Consider the following 15814-nt stretch of genomic DNA (forward strand, 5'->3'; position numbering starts at 1 on the left):
CAATAACAGACGGATGGAGCCATTTGTTTAATGTTTCAGTGTATGCATTGGTAATTGAGTTGAGTAGCTTAGCACTTATTGTGTTTTGTTTATGGATGGAGTGATGAACTTGCATTCACTTGATATGTAGACTAAACAAGTTTGAGGACTAGCTACATTTAAAGGTAACGTGTAGTGTATATATTTTAACTTAGGATAAACAAAATACAAGATAAACATTTATTTTGTGGTCTGAAAAAAAGGCCCAGTCCTTCAAGAGCAAGGATGGGTCGAGGCTCTCCAATCTGCCAACAGATGCTTCAGCGAATGATCCAACACTTTGAGAACAACATTCCTCAAAAACAAATCGGTAGGATTTGGGGCCTTCACCTTCTACATTGCACAATATAATTTAAAAAAATCACGGTATCTGGTCAAATCTTGGTGAGTAAAGGGCAAGGCCAAAAAACACTTCTGAATGCACGTGATCTCCAATCCTTCAAACATCACTGTCTAAAAAAACCAGCTGTAATGGATATGAGTCCGTAATGGATATCCTGACATGGGCTCAAGAGTACTTTGGTAAACCTTTGTCATCAACACCATTCGCCGCTGTATCCACAGATGCAAGTTAAGGCTTTACTGTGCAAAGCAGAATCCATACATCAACACTGTCCAGAAGTGCCACTGACATCTCTGAGCTCAGACAGATGAACAGTCGCACAGTGGAATCGTGTTTTGTGAGCCGAGGAGTCAACATTTCAAATAGTTTTTGGACAAAACAGCAGTCATGTTCTTTGGGCCAAAGAGGAAAAAAAACATCCAAGTGGTTATCAGGATCAGGTAAAAAGCCAACATTTGTCATCGTATGGGGGTGTGTCAGTGCTTATGGCATGGGTAACTTGCACATCCGTAATGGCACCACTAATGCAGAAATATATATACACATTTTGGAGCAACATATGCTGCCATCCAGAGCAGGACAACACCAAACCACATTCTGCCGGGATTACAAGCGCATGGTTGCATAAGCAGAGAGTGTGGGTGCTAGCATGGCCTGCCTGCAGTTCTGCAGCCTAAATATGGCAGCGAAGGCCCCATATAGTTTCACAACTGAAGAAATGCATAATGGACGAATGGGGGGAAAATTGCACTTGCTAACTTAACCAACTGGTGTCTTCACTGCCCAAATGCATAATAAGTATTATTAAAAGAAAAGGTGATGTTACACAGTGGTAAACAGTCAACTGTCCGAACTTTTTTTGATCGTGATGCAGTCATCAGATTTCACTTGAGTGAATAATTATATTCACAACGTAAAACATCAAATAATGTGTTAATAATGTGTTTTCAATATAGTAAAAGGTGAATTGAATTTTTGCATTTTCCATACTGTCTTAACTTTTTCTTAATTGGGGTTGTATAAAAATTGGGCATAATGCACAGGAAAAAGGACCTAACCTATAATGAACCCGTCAAGTATATGTATTGTAGGACCTAGATAATTCAGTATACAGGGGGCACGGTGGTTTAGTGGTCAGCATGTTTGCCTCGCACCTCCAGGGTTGGAGGTTTAATTCCTGCCTCCGCCCTGTGTGCATGGAGTTTGCTCGGGTACTCGGGTTTCCTCGGGTACCTCCCCCAGTCCAAAGACATGCACTTGTATGCTGATTAGCATCTCTAAATTGTCTATAGTGTGTAAGCTGTGTGCGCAGTTGTGCCTGCCAGGGTGTCCCTGTGTAGAATAAGCAGTATAGTAAATGGATGGATATGCGGTGTCATGTATGTATGGAGCTCCGCCTTACAATTTAACAACTTAACCAAAAGCACAATATGAGAGTTCAAATCTCCCAAATATTGTCACTACAATCAACTCTGCTTTGCATTTCGTCTCTTACACTATTGTGACTCCTAATCAGAGCATCTGCCTGCCGCTGCTCTGTTTATCAGCACATCAAGCAAGAGTAAAGATCAAATATCCCTTCCATGCAAACCCTCAGTATAATCGATTCACACAGATTAATGCTGCAAGGATGGAAAATTAGCATATTTGTGTGAGAAAGATACAGAGTGACCACTGGTTCTATAAATTTCACAGCAACTGTCTCTTACCCTCATTTGTAGCCATTAACAATGTAAAGTGATGACTGCATCAGCAAACTGCCATGCTGAACACACAAAATAAAGAAGAAATGCGGCTTGCTGACTTGTAAGTGAGTCATTGTGTCTTCAGATATATTGCTTCATTTCTGGCTGTTCGGTGGAGTCATTTCAGCCATGCTCCAGTTTTTACTGCAGATGATGAGGGAGATAACAGAATAGAAGAGTCTATTACACAACACTCTTATTTCCTGTTTCAATCAGTGGCCATCTGTCCAATAGAGTGAACCCAGGGACTCTGGGGCAATTTTTTCCAGTTTCAACTACATATATTCTGTCATTGTGCCTATACTCATCATTCTCACAAGAGATATGTCTAACCATTCAGCAGCATCGAAAACTGTAAATTTGCCTATTGTACACAGGCCAATATTTTATTCCCAATCCTAAAGCAAAAACCACATTGTAGGGATTTAAATTCCCCTCAAAACCACCCACTCTATTTTCTCCGCAATTTAGTCACCTACCAATTCCCACAAACCGGCCAGCTTTCCCTTATCTTACAACAGTTACCAACCAGAGATGGTGAAGACTAAGGTGGTTCCTCAGAGTCACATGAAGCCAGCCAAGTGCATAGCTGCATCCGAATATCCTTACTACCCTACTATACAGTAGGCAAAAAGCAGTACACCAAAGGAGTAGTATGTCCGAATTCTTAGTATTCATAAAACAGTAGGTGAGAAATACCTGGATGACCTACTGCTTCTGTTGAGATTCTGCAGTATGGAATCAATTACACTGCATTATCCCATAAGGCAACGGGACTGGTGTGGAAGAGCTGTCAGAATCAAAAATGGCAAAAGGCAGCACGTCAACTCATTTTAGGTTGTAGGTCACATGACAATGCCAACATGGTGGAGGTAGCATGTCCGGATTGTATTCATACTAGAGATTTAACGGTATGAAAATTTCATATTACGATTAGCCTGAGCAAAACTATCATGGTTATCAGTATTATCACGGTATTGTTCAAATTTGCTGGAAATGTACAAAAAGTACTGATACATACACCGAAATCATTTAAACAGGTCATCGGCATGATGCGATAGTCGGTGTTCCTGGTATTACACGATGTTCAGCCGCACACCGATTACATCATATCAACACCGCGGCACCGCCCTCACTGTCGTTTTGCTTTTTTATAGTAATAAAAATCATTTAGTTCAGTTAGAGAACTTGGCAGAAGGCAGGAAAATATCCAACCTTCCCAGAGGTTTTGTGACTGTACGTCATTCTCTTCAAATGCTATTGAGCTTTATATTATGGTATATTTTGTGTATGAGCCCATTAGGTAGTGAAATACATGGAAATGTTTACATATGATTTGATAGCTTATTTGATTAAATATCACAAATCTAAAAAAGTGTACATCATAGCTGACACCTACATGAACATTTTCAGTTGGTTTTATGACTGTAAGTCATTCTCTTCAAATGCTCTTGAAGGTAGAAATGTGTATACCAATGTCTTATGTAACTTTAGAGATGGTCCCTTAATTTGTGAATACTGAATGTCCAACGTCAAGCCAACTTTATTCAAGTCTTTTCCCCCTCGCTTTTTAATCACTTATGAATGCCTGTGCGGCCGTGCGCATTTCATTTTCAAATTAGCGGTAATTCGGGGGCAGAACCAGCTTGAATGATGGGTTCATTACTATTCTTAATGAAAACACAACAACAAAATAGTACAATGACAAACTCGCTTATATTAAACCAAAACTTCTGCCATCATCTTGTCAGTCAGTTTACTTCACTCTTCCCGTCAGTCAGCTCGCCTCGCTCTTCCCGTCAGTCAGCTCGCCTGACTCTTCCCGTCAGTCAGCTCGCCTGACTCTTCCCGTCAGTCAGCTCGCCTGACTCTTCCCGTCAGTCAGCTCGCCTGACTCTTCCCGTCAGTCAGCTCGCCTCACTTTTGTCACATGCCAAATGCAATCTGACGCCTGCTGATCTATGCTGTGACTCATTCGGCTTATGCTGAATTGAGCAGACGTGTTCAGTTTTTAATTGTGACGTCCGTTTTCACGCTCAAAAAACAATATTGCATTTTTAAAAACCTTCTGACCAATCAGATTCAAGAAATCCAAAATACTGTGTAAAATATATGCTATTGCTTGAGTATGGCATACAACTTCATCACAGTTAGAAACGTTTTATTTTTGCATGATTTATAGCGTCACATTAGCAAAAAACCTTATATAAATAAGCCTCAGTCATGTTTTATTTAGTGGTTTAAATTGCTAGCAAGTTTTTACTGGTATCGAGAGTAGACGCTAGGGTTAACCAACACTTGTTAGTTAGCCCAGTTAGCTTTGATAGGGAAAAAAACAAACCAATAAATAAATAAATAAATAAATAAATAAATAAATACAGTTAACTACAGGGGCATGAGTTTACATGTTATAATAAACGGCACAATATATTTAGCAAATTAGCGCTCATCTTGTGCATTTAATTGGAAGCTTATGCTCTGTTAATTCACAGTCAAGCAGTTCCACAACACAGCATATTCTGATCATGGAGGAGTGAAAATGGTGTGTGTAAGTGGTGTATATCTATTACTGTGGTAATGGATTTGTGTGTGTGTATATATATATATATATATATATATATATATATATATATATATATATATATATATATATATATATATATATATATATATAGTGTATATGGTCTGTGTAGTGGGTCATTTTAATTTAAAATAAAGAATTTTATTTAGGACTCTAAAAAAAATAAGCTATGACCATCACTGGGCAATACACAGAAGTCCCATCTTAAAGCTGATGAGATGTCTGGATGTATTGATCTTCTCTTTCACAAAACATCCAGAGAAAGGCGCAGCCCAAGTAAAAGTAATTATTATTATCCTCTCCTGTTCCAATAACCAGTACCCCATTTTGAACAGAAGGTACCGCAGAGAGTTATAGCTCAGCCTTCAGTGACTCTCAAAGACTCAGAGCAGTCTGAAAGTATATAGCTGTCAATAAGCAACCCGAGGTTGTGTATTATTACAGGTTCATACCATAAACCGATTCCCTCTGGGGCAAAGCAGGTGTGTGTGGGTACACACAGCCTTCCCTGTAGTAATCAATCATTCGTGCTACACAAAGATGTCGGCTTGTCATTCCACTGCAGCTTTACCACATTCCTACAAACTGAAAGTTGCTTTTACAACTTGAGTTCACATGGTACAGTCATCTAGACTCTGCAGTATAACTAACATCACAAAAGAGCTTGCATAAGCACAGCTTCCTTTTTATACATAGCCACATATAGTTAAGCCTGAAATGTTTGAACCGCAAAAATGAATTCATAAATACAGTAATAAATCAGAGTACAATACATCTTGTTAGTTAAATTATGTATGAAATAAAACAGTTGGGCATGTTGTTATAGGAAAATAATCAACAATGTTCATTACCACTCAAAAGTTGATTATGCTCTGAAGTGATTGATTCCTCTTATACAACAACAATTTGACAACAGAAACACAAACTGTTTTTTATTATTATTAATGAATGGCATTTTTGTGGAACATCCTAAAAACAGGTTAGTCCCTGTTATAGCGTAAATATATTATAACATCTATAAACAGTCATTCCCTAACAAGCTGTTCTGTTTTAATAAGACAGAAAAAATGCAACTTGTTCCTTAGAAAATGCAACATCATCCATCTATGACTACTACAATGTTCTGACACTGGAGTCTCATTCCAGCCATACCGCTTGTCCTACACAGGGTTGCAGGGAGCCTGGAGCTTATCCCAAGGAACCTATCCCAAGGAACCTGGGAAGGGGTGTCAATCCATCGCAGGGCACAATTGCACATCCATTTACATACTATGGACAATTTGGATATGGAAATCTGCCTACAACGCATGTCTTTGGACTAGGGAAGGAAACCGGAGTACCCGAAGCAAATCCCCAAAGCACAGGCAGAACATTCACGACCCGCAGAGGGGCAGAGGTGGGATTCAAACCCCCAAGCCCAAAAGTGCGAGGCAAACATGCTAACCTAACACTAAACACCCCAAGACCGTGCCCCCAGAGACTCCTTCCAAAATGCTAAATAAATCTCTCCACACAGAAAACTCCACCATATCGACAATTTTTTCAATCCGCTTTGTGTGGCATCCAAGTACCGCAACAGAGTCATGCAATTATAGAAAATTCCTCAACACCTTTTATCTTTTTAATCAGAATTGAACAGTTCTGTGGTATAAGACACTATAAATTCTTATGGACAACTAACATGCAAAACAGATCTGAATACCATGCACATTGTGATGCATTAGATTTTAAACTCCTTCACCAAAGCCCTTTTATACTTTAGAGTAACATATAAAAATATATATCCTAACTTCTTGGTCTCTAACTTCTTAGTGTCACTGAATTAGTGCAGTTTTGACAGAGGTTTTATTTGCAGATTGAAACAGTGAGCGACAGAGAAATGGCTACCCTTGCATCCACCTGAAAATTCATAACAGGGGTTTTTTGGCACCACTCTGGCTTCCTCTTTGGTGCTAAGTGATGTGCAGACACGCACACTCTCCATGTTACACAACTCAGTTTGTTCGCAGATTGAGAGAATTTATTGGGGTCATTCTTATCATGGACGCATGTGTTGTATATATATATATGCATGAACACGCCAGCCTTTCTAGCACACTACACATGCTTTTAGACTTTTGAGAGGAACACTTAAACACACACACACACACACACACACACACACACACACACACACACACAGACATACAAAACACATATCTTGGGCATAAAACACATTAATTGGTCCCACATGACCTCCAGAAAGCTGACACTAAAGAAAAAGCTGACAATGGCTGCAGGCAATGCTCCGTTTCTTCTCTATCCTCAATTCCCGTTACTCTGTTTCATCAGGTAAGTCCAATCCCTGCCTCCCATATGCAGGTAATGAGCCAAGGCTGTCGTAACACCTGTTTTGCAAAATCAGCATAAAGTCTACTCAAACAGCATTAGCTTCTGACTGAACTCAAGATCCTTTCTAAATAGTTCATAATGAATAAGAAGTCAAGCGGTTATCATAAGGGCACAGGGGCATTTGTGGAGCGATAAGGCGGGTCATGTGTTCCTGTGGGACTAGCAATTCGTCTTTCACAGTTTCAACAAATTGCTTGCGGGAGAACACACACACAAGAAATAGAACCATTTATTATGCATTTCACTTGTTGCCGGATTTCATCATTTTCCAATTCCGAGCAATCCAATCTAGAAGTGTGTGCGTGCTTTCTCGGAGGCAGATTGAGGTGTGCTGCTGCATTTTTTTTTCTCCTCATGCTGTTATTAGAGTACAAGTGACAAATGTTACTACTTCAAATCCAGCTGTTTACTAACCGTTTATGCTTTTGACCAGAAAGTTATGAGTGCAAATGCTAGTGTTGGTGTAAAAAGCTAAACCTGAAATGTGCAGCTTTATGCACGATTGGATGCTGCTTCACTTGTATGTTCATTTTAGGAGTCAAAGAGCTATGGTCACTGTCAGGGGTGTAACCTGGCCTGGGCATTTGGAGCTGGAGCCCTGAAGATTTTTTTCTTTAGACCCGAATAATTCTCCACTTGGAGCATGTTGTCACTACGTAACTTGAACATCAGTAAAAATAAATAAATAAATAAATAAAAATAAAAAAAGATGGCAGTGTTGTAATTTTGTATCGTCAGTGAATGGAGGAAAGACCAATCAGACAAGGGTTACAGGAAAATACGTCGAAATACCCATGTCTTATCGGCGTGTCTAGGGCTTGAAAATGAAACCTAACATCCTCTCATTCTGAGCAGGAAAACAGGGTCTAAATGGGTGTAAATGTCTATATGAGTTCCAAGTTATGTGAACATGATATGAGCAGAGTATAAGGACAGCTAACATAGGGCACTGCAGCATCTAAACTTGGCTACCGACACCAAACTAACCTAGGTTATGTTTACATGACAACGATGTACTAAAAAGAGGAAAGTTTTTCCTTTGCTTTTTGAAAAAATTTTCGTACAGACAGCAATGTTGTGAAAACGATTCACATTCACATGGATCCGCGAAAACGATTAAAAACGCTATATAATACATGCCAGACCAGTAGTTGGCGATGTCACTTTGTAAAGAAACACTACGCGCCTGCGCACATAAACATTCACATCAACGTGTCCACCATATTGATCCGGGCAAGAGTGGCCTATTAACAAATACAAGTAATCGCGCGAGCTGCAGTTTTTCTGGATAAAAAGCACAATAACGTTTACATTTCTCAAATGATTTCAATGGTTTATGATCTACGTGGAGTACAACAAAAGTTCTCCATTTACTTAGAATATGGATAGTTAGACTTGGAAAATTATTCATTGACAAAATATTGTTAAAACTCACGCTCGTCAAGCATAGATTTGGCTTATTTTTCTTAGTTAATAAAAGCTGAGACGTCCCTAACGTAATATAATTTAACGTACATGAAATGTGCATAAAGATTTTTTCATTATGGAAATGAATTTTTCTGTGTTCAACCCCATCTTTTAGCTTTTCTCGTGCTCCAGGTCAGAATTCTATTAACAAAGCTCATTCATATTTAAATACTGAAAAAAATCGAAATAGTGCAAATAGTGAGACACCAACAGTCAGTCTGCTTTCTATATTTTATTAGCAATAAAGGATATAGATATTCTCCGAAACAGACAATTACAAAGATTAGATAAGTTTTTAATACCCTTCATACCCTTCGGCGTAAATGTGGGTTAATAATTTGCCGTAACAAACGCGTCTCTGCTGGTCATAGTAGTGATGCAGTAAATCTACACTTTGCTGGAGAAGCGTCAATAAACTCGAAACCTTGAGCAGCACAAAAAGTCCTGTAGTTTTAAACGTTTCGCACGTTGTTTTGAAGTACTCGTGAGCATGCCTATAGACTGAACACGTAATACACGTGCACGTGACATCATCGTTTTCACAGATTCTCGTTTTTGTATGTTTACATGGAGATGATGATGGAATTGTTTTCAGAAACTTGCATCGAGTCCCGTTTTTAGTTGAAAACGTTGTCGTATAAATGGCCCCCTAGTCTTGTGTTAGATAGCTAAAAGTTTTATATTTTATATGTCTGGTATTCCTGCAAACAGTGATAACACCTGAGGCACACAAAGTTTTGTACAATTTTCTAATTTTTTTATGCAATTAGCCCTCACATACAATAAATTAACCCTCACATACAATAAATTAGCCCTCACATACAAGCTCTGGATGAATAACAGTCCAGCTAACGGCCCTGACCTCTGTACCTGTGAATCCAGGGAAGTTATGCCTTTTGTGGATGCCAGTCCCTGTGAAGGAACATGACCCCCCACATTTCAAAGCTAGCACGTTTGTTTCTGTCATGCTGCTTCACATAAAATCATTGATACGAATACATGAAAATATAACAGCGAGTAGAGCACCTCTCTCCACTATAGAATGAATAGTTGTATTTTCTGTATTCCTGCCCAGTAGTCCTTACCTCTTTATAGCTAGTGTTTGCCCCTGGGTACTTCTTCAGAAGCCTGCTGCCCTCCTGTTTTACAGATTGAAATGATTAAATCTGACAGGAATGTAGCATTGCTGCCCATAACACCATACAAATATCATGTTCAGTGGAATTCAATTATTATGTTAAAGAAAGCTGCATTAGAAGCCTTTTATATTTGATCATCTGAAAATTTAATAAAGGGAAAATAATTTAAACCTTTAAAGGAAGCAAAAGGCCACAAATGGAAGCAGTGCCCCATGGATATTAATCACTACATTCACTGTGACTTCCCGGCCCTGCTTTCAATATTCAACACTCACGCCAATAGTCCCAAGTCCGTATTAGTTGTCATTTGCATGGAAATGACTAAAAGTGGAAAAGAGTCAAGCAAAAGCAGGACCTGACTTTAGAGCACAGACCTGAAGAAGAAAGCAATGAAAGCAAAGTGGTTAAGGTTCCATCCTTGCAACCAAAAGGTTCTAATTTTAAATCCCTAAATGCTAGCGAGCCTCTGTTGTGTTGTGCCCTGGAGCTAAACCCTTAGATGTTGACTGCTCAACTATGGACTTGGATTTAATTAATTCAGTAGAATAAATGTAAAGAGAATGTGAATGAAAATTGTTCAGAATGCTTGGCAGCCGACTGATGCAGCAGAAAGCATTCGCTATGAAGTCTGGAGATTGCAAGTTTGAATCCGAACATGGATGGAAGTCCACAAAAAAATAACTGGCTTTGCTCTCTAGGTGTATTCTCTGTATTCACTTGTAATCAAAGTGACTATCCAGTCTGTGAGCCTGTGTATAGGTGAGAGGACAATTAGCACTTTCCCCTAGTGTGTTCAGTGGGCCTGTTAGAAAAGATTTGGTGTTTGGCATATGAGGAAGTCCACACCTTCCCTGGTTGGCATTTGCAATGTGATAGTGGGAATTGGCAATGTCTAATCCTTTTTCTTCCAAATTGAATCGGTTCATACAGCAGTGATTGACAGTGAACTTGCAGGAGCATGTTCGCTGATACACAGGAACGGTATTCATTAGCCTTGTCTAAAAAACAATAAATGTGTTTTTCAGGTGAATGGGTATGAAGTGGTGACCACTTCAGTCACAACACTATAGTCATGTTGTTATATCTTGTTCAGAAACCATTACAAAAACTGATGCATGGAATGAGTCATGCATTATTTAAGAAGTTGATCAGGTTCTTGTTAGCTCACATGAACAGACAAACCACGAGATGCTTGACAATCAGGTTCAATAAATATGCTTTATGGCAAATGCTTACATTATGTTTCGACATTAGCTTTAGTGCGCCTGTTCATCCCAGCCTTCGGAGCTAAATTTGTAACACAAATCTCGTTCCAGTCCAAACCCAGACAGAGACAACCAGGGAGACATATCAAGAAAATGTGAAAGAAAACGTGTAGTTTGATACAATTTACATTGATGTATTACGACTAACAGCTTGTAAAAGCCTAACAAAGTGTAAGGATGCTAAACAAAAACAATAGCTAGGTACATGTTATAGAAAACACTCATTTTTCTCACTACATTATCATTTGAATGTGACACTCATACTACAGCCATCAAAATTACACTATTCGATTACATGAAAATTACGACTATACCCAGAATGTTGTTCCAGCTGATTCTATGTATTCTAGTGTTCTTAAAAAAAAACTTTCTAACAAGAACACTGGACATAAAATGTAGCATTTTTAGCAATTATAGACCTGGAGAAACAGAATAAAGAAAGAGTTTAGACTAAAACAGAGAAGGAGGAAGGATCATGGAAAGGATCAGAGAGATAGTAAGAGCATGGGCGGAGTGAGAGGACATCTGTCAGCCTCTACCTGTGTGTGCCAGTGTGTGTGTGTGTGTGTGTGTGTGTGTGTGTGTGTGTGTGTGTGTGTGTTTGTAAGAGTAACTAGGTCACTCTGAAGCCAGCCTGTGTTTAATGTACAGCCTAAAATAACCTTCAGACAGGAAGAGCAGAATTATAGCCACTGCTCCTTTCCTTCTACCCTACAATAAACTAATTGCCACTGAGGGCTACTTTATATGAGAAAAACGCAGCCACAATGGTCTCCGCTTCTGTGTGCCACTTTCCCATCCTCCTCTGAGGAGCCAAGAGAGAAAGTAGGTGACTGCAAACCAGCATGCTGTGATTGCACAAGTCATTAGTGAGGCATGGGATGCAAACCGTCGCACACACGCGGCACTAATTTCATTAAAACACTCATTCTGAAGACGCCGCTGCCGTTAATTAACAACTTAGAGGGAACGGGAGTGGGAGCTCTGAGAGTGTGTGGGAAAAGGATCGCCACTCTCGATAATTTCACACACCATTTAGTAGCTGCTGGACGAGGAATGAAAAGCTGTTTCTGGCAGCCTGCTGCAATTTCACACTAATAGAAAAAACAACAAACATCTCTATGCCAGTGAGCTTGGCAACCCAGTGCTAGTTGGTTAGGCAAACCAAAGCTGGCAGGCTTGGAAAGGCAATGCCAGTGGGACTGGCAACCTAATTTAAATGGGCTTGGCAACCCCGTGCCAGTGGGTTGGGCAAACCAAAGTTGATGGTATTGAAACCTAGTATCTGTAGGCTTGGCAAACCAATGTCAGTGGGCTTGGAAATCCAATGGCAATGGCCTTGGTAACCCAATGCCTGTTGGTTTGGCAATTCACTAACAATGGACTTGGCAAACAAATGCCAGTGGGCTTGGCATTCCAATGCCAGTGCATTTGTCAACTCAATAACAGCAGACTTGGAAATGCAATACCAGTTTATTTGGCACCAGTCGATGTGAGTGAATTTGGCAAAGCACACCCACTTTATTGTTAAAGCTCAATAATGGCTCTAAGCCTACAGATGCCAGTGTTCCACAGGCTGATGTGTGCCAGTATGATGGGCATGACTGTGGCTGGAAGAACCCCAAACTTCACATTGGGAAATTCCGCCAGGAAGACATTGATCTTACCAACTGAGAGCTGCTGAACAAATGTCTTTGGAATAATGATTACAGAAAGACTAAAGATCCAAATGCAAATGCTTTTTTTTTCATAAATGAAGCTCCTGTGTACCAACGTGGCCCACAGCAGTCATATATAACACTAGCTGACAATTGTTTTCATCAGTCACTTGCTAGATGTGAATAATACAGATCAGCTGTCAAAAGTTGACCTCCATCACATCACAGGACTGTGTTGATGTGTGTGTGCATGTGTCTGTGTGTTACCTGGCATAAAAAACAACGCCAAACACCCGCATGAGAAATTTTACTCGATATTACCTGGGTGTTTCATGGTAGAGATTGTACATTTCAGATTTCACAATAAAACCCTTTAACTCCTAAAGGGTAGAATTAACACCGGGTGTTGAAGTGATTATTACAGTGTTGAATAATCTCTTGCAATGCTGAATGAAATGAGTTTACCAAAGGTGTTAAACTGACTCATACAGTATTAAGTTTACATCTAGTGTTGAATTAATACCGTAGTGTTGAACAACACCTGCAGTGTTGAATTAACACACACAGTGCTGACTACAGTGTTTATTTTAGCAACTACAATGCTGACTTAATAACTACAGAGTTGAATTAACACCTATAATGCTGTCTAAATGACCACAGTGTTGGATTAACACATACAGTGCTGACTTGATGACTACACTGTTGAATTAACACCTACAATGCTGATTTAATAACTGCAACGCTGAATTAACACCATCAGTGTTCCATAACACCTGCAATGTTGACTTAATAACTATAGTTATAAATTAACACCATTAGTGTTAAATTAACACCTGTAATTCTGACTTACTAACTATAGTTATGAATGAACATCATTAGTATTGAATTAACACATACAACGCTGACTTAATAACCACAGTGTTGAATGAACACATCCAATGCTGACCTAACAATTGTAGCTTTGAATTACAACATTTCTAAGGCAGAATTTACAATGAGCACCCACAGTGTTAAGCTGCCTCATAGTGTTGAACTAACATCTACACCGATCTGAAATTGGAGGTGTTTAGTATTGTAAGCGTTATTAATGTAGGTGTTAATTCACACTTCATGCTCAGCTGTCACGCCAAGACTGCATTATTTCAAGAACTATAAGAGGCAACTTAAGTGTCAATGAAAAACTACGCGTTACCTAGGTATTCAATTCCACTCGGAAGGTTTTGCAGTGCAAATAAGATGCTTCTGATCTTCCTCCCCAACACTTTATTCAGTTATCTCTTCAATTAACACTTGAAGTGTTTGATCATGAAATATTTGATCGTAACGTCTCATAAGAATATAAATAAACGTGCGCTCACCTGTGTGTGTGTGATGATGCAACGATGCCGTAACAGGTGCTCTTCTCGGGGGTCGCTCATCTCAGCATCACACCGAGGACTGAAGTTTCTAAGTGCGCTTACTTAACAAACTCAGATCTAGACGCTTATTATTATTGTTGTTGTTGTTATTATTATTACTGCACTGACACGATTCTGCACCGTGGAATGCGACCACGTGCATACAGCTCAAAATCAGCTGTTCAGCTCTCCTTCTGCCGATCTATTGGATTTCCCACTCCTGCTTCTTCAGTCCTTCTGCCCAGTACATCTTGTGGATTATCACACCTGACTTACCAGTCTCACATGAGTTTTTAATAGGGAGAGTTACGGGAAAATTGAAAGCGGATTTCAAATGATAAGGACTTGGGGACTGGAATTTAAAAAGCAGGTTGCCAATAGAACAGTGGAATGAGTGACTCCAGTGCACTGCATTGAGATGGTTTGTTTGGGGGTTATAGACGTGAAGTGTTGTGCATGCTAAAATGCAAAACTCGAGTGGCAATTAAATCAGGCGATCCCTTAATTGCACGAGCTTAAATATGGAAAGGTGCACATTGAATGAAAAAATACCAACCAGAGTTTCCCTCCTCTCAGAAAAATGAGCTCGCACGCACCTGTGTCCTATTGAATTATCGACCTTTAGAACGGATCTACATAGATCTAAATAAATAAATAAACGAATGAATTAATAAATAAATAATAAAATTAAATTAAATTAAAAAAAACTCCATAAAGATAAAAAGTCCAAAGTGACACACAAACCTGGAAGCATGAACAAAAATCGCTGTCCACTTCTCGGCAAAAATAAAACCCGAACTGTCATCCAAACTGCTGCTGGAGAAGGATTAACGCTGAGCGTGTGCGTGCTGCGTGTGCGTGCATGCGTTATTGTATGAGCTGTGCGCGCGACTGAGCTCCCATTTATACAGACCTGTGCGAGCCGCTAGCACCGCGCTGTGGGGGAAGCCACGCCCTGTGGCACACCATTGGCTCACCAGGTATGCATATGCAAATAAGGGAGCTATCCGCGCGCTGCGGGCAGACGTGGAATTCAAAACGGCGCGAGGCACTTTGGCAAAACTTGATTCAGAGGGCGTGAATACAGCTGAGGAGCCTGCTTGAGCATTGCTGTAGAGTATTAACACCGTGCCGAACTAACATAGACAGAGTTACTGGGAAGAATTAACACGCACAACATCACGAGTCGATACTGTGCTGAAGAAACGCAAAGCCCAGAGGTGAATTAACACAAACGTCGAATTAACAGTATTTACATTCAACACGAGATTTGCCACAGGTTCATGTAACATTCTTCACAGTAATAGTGGAATTGCCACGTGTGTGTGTGTGTGTGTGTGTGTGTGTGTGTGTGTGAAACCGCATACTTATTCCAAAGGTATTGAAAAGGTGAAGAATTCACACATGCAGATTTAAGTGAACTTGTGTAGAATTAACACTTACATCAACTATAACATGTACAAACTTGATTCATGAATTGACAAAAATTGATAACTTACCATCTTGAATAAACAACTACAATGTGGACCGGACTCTTAATTGACTTATTCACTACTTTAGTTAGGTTAATTACCTGAACACAAATTCATTACTTAACTATCACTGATGAACAAATACCTAAGGTATTGGTTTAACACCTACACTGCTTAGTTAACACCTACAGTTTTACAATGTTAAAAATAATAGGTTTGTGTTCTTTCATCACTATAAGTGTTAATGTATTAAATTAAGAGTTTATTCCGAATTGTAGGTGTTTGTTCAAGACTGTTAGGTGTTCATTCACAACTGA

At 39.5% G+C, this 15814-nt stretch overlaps 1 protein-coding gene across 1 annotated transcript in view; it reads right to left on the reverse strand.

Annotated features, from left to right (window-relative positions):
- The window catches only part of cemip (cell migration inducing hyaluronidase 1), a 135284-nt gene extending 120369 nt beyond the window's left edge, over positions 1-14915 (reverse strand). Inside the window, exon 1 of the mRNA XM_017478099.3 lies at positions 14770-14915. The gene's annotated coding sequence lies outside the window, so the exon portion shown is untranslated. The remainder of the gene's footprint in view (positions 1-14769) is intronic.
- Positions 14916-15814: the final 899 nt, after the last annotated feature.

Source organism: Ictalurus punctatus, chromosome 10 (assembly GCF_001660625.3).
Source record: "Ictalurus punctatus breed USDA103 chromosome 10, Coco_2.0, whole genome shotgun sequence".
NCBI lineage: Eukaryota > Metazoa > Chordata > Actinopteri > Siluriformes > Ictaluridae > Ictalurus > Ictalurus punctatus.